This window comes from Mesoplodon densirostris, chromosome 3 (genome assembly GCF_025265405.1).
Source record: "Mesoplodon densirostris isolate mMesDen1 chromosome 3, mMesDen1 primary haplotype, whole genome shotgun sequence".
Taxonomy (NCBI): Eukaryota; Metazoa; Chordata; class Mammalia; order Artiodactyla; family Ziphiidae; genus Mesoplodon; species Mesoplodon densirostris.
The window spans coordinates 13,381,603-13,382,823 of NC_082663.1; the positions used below are offsets into that span (position 1 = coordinate 13,381,603).

The following is a 1,221-nucleotide window of genomic DNA, read 5'->3' on the forward strand; positions in this document are numbered from 1 at the left end:
TTTTCTTTGAGAAATTTTATAGAGTTTGCTTTAAAGTTTGGGGCTGGGCTTACCTGGTGGCGCAGTGGTTGAGAGTCTGCCTGCCGATGCAGGGGACACGGGTTCGTGCCCCTTTCCGGGAAGATCCCACGTGCCACGGGGCGGCTGGGCCTGTGAGCCATGGCCACTGAGCCTGTGCATCTGGAGCCTGTGCTCTGCAAAGGGAGAGGCCACAACAGTGAGAGGCCAAAAGTTTAGGGCTATTTTCAACTTAAGTTAATTTTTTGTATGGTGTGAGGTAGGACTTGACCTTAATTTTTTTTCATATTTTCATTTAATTGTTGCAATATTATTTATTTATGGAAAAGATTTTCTTTCCACATTTAGTAGATTTGACATCATTCTTGAGAGTCAATTCATTATATATAGGTAGGTCTATTTCTGTACTCCTTATTTTGTATTGTTGATTGTATTGTCTATTGTCTTGGCAAACTCACTCTGTCTTGATTATTGTAGCTTTATGTTAAGTCTTTAAATCAAGTGGGCATAAGTCCTGCAGTTGTGTTCTTCTCTTTCAAGATAGTTTTTTGCTATTCTGGGTCCTTTTCATTTCCAAATAAATTTTAGAATCTGCTTGACAAATCACACCATGCAATTCATTGAATCTATAGATCAATGTCAGGACAAAAGACATGTGAACAATATTTCTTTCCAATCTATGAACATGGATTGTTTTCTGCTCCTTCATTTAAATCTTCATTTCTCTCAGCAGTGTCTTGTTATTTTTCATGAAAGAGATTGTGCATCTTATTTGCAAATTTATTCCTAAAAACAGGCATACCTTTGGAGATACTACGGGTTTGGTTCCAGACCATCACAAGACAGCAAACACTGTGCTAGCTTCAGCAGCACATATGCTAAAATTGGAATGATACAGAGAAGATTAGTATGGCCCCTGCACAAGGATGACACAGAAATTCGTGAAGCATCCCATATTTTTGAGAAACGTGAACTCGCCAAACAAAGATTTCAGTGTAATTGTTGTCTTTACCAAATTAAGTTAAAGGAACAAGTTATAGTTAAAGTTTGAGTGGAAAAGCCTGCAATTGTTGTTCCACATCTTGTTGTTGCTGTTTACATTCTTTTATTGAGCTTACATCTTCATAAGATTCTTGGCAGGTATATGTTAGACACTTCTGTTTCATGGTCAAGGCAAGATCAGAGGTCACGGATACTGACTGC

The 1,221-nt window shown here is 38.3% G+C and overlaps 1 non-coding gene across 1 annotated transcript; it reads left to right on the top strand.

Annotated features, from left to right (window-relative positions):
* The first annotated feature begins 872 nt into the window (after positions 1-872).
* Positions 873-979, top strand: LOC132487333 (U6 spliceosomal RNA). The gene has a single exon (XR_009531615.1). It is a non-coding gene; the product is annotated as a U6 spliceosomal RNA (small nuclear RNA).
* The last annotated feature ends 242 nt before the right edge of the window (positions 980-1,221 follow it).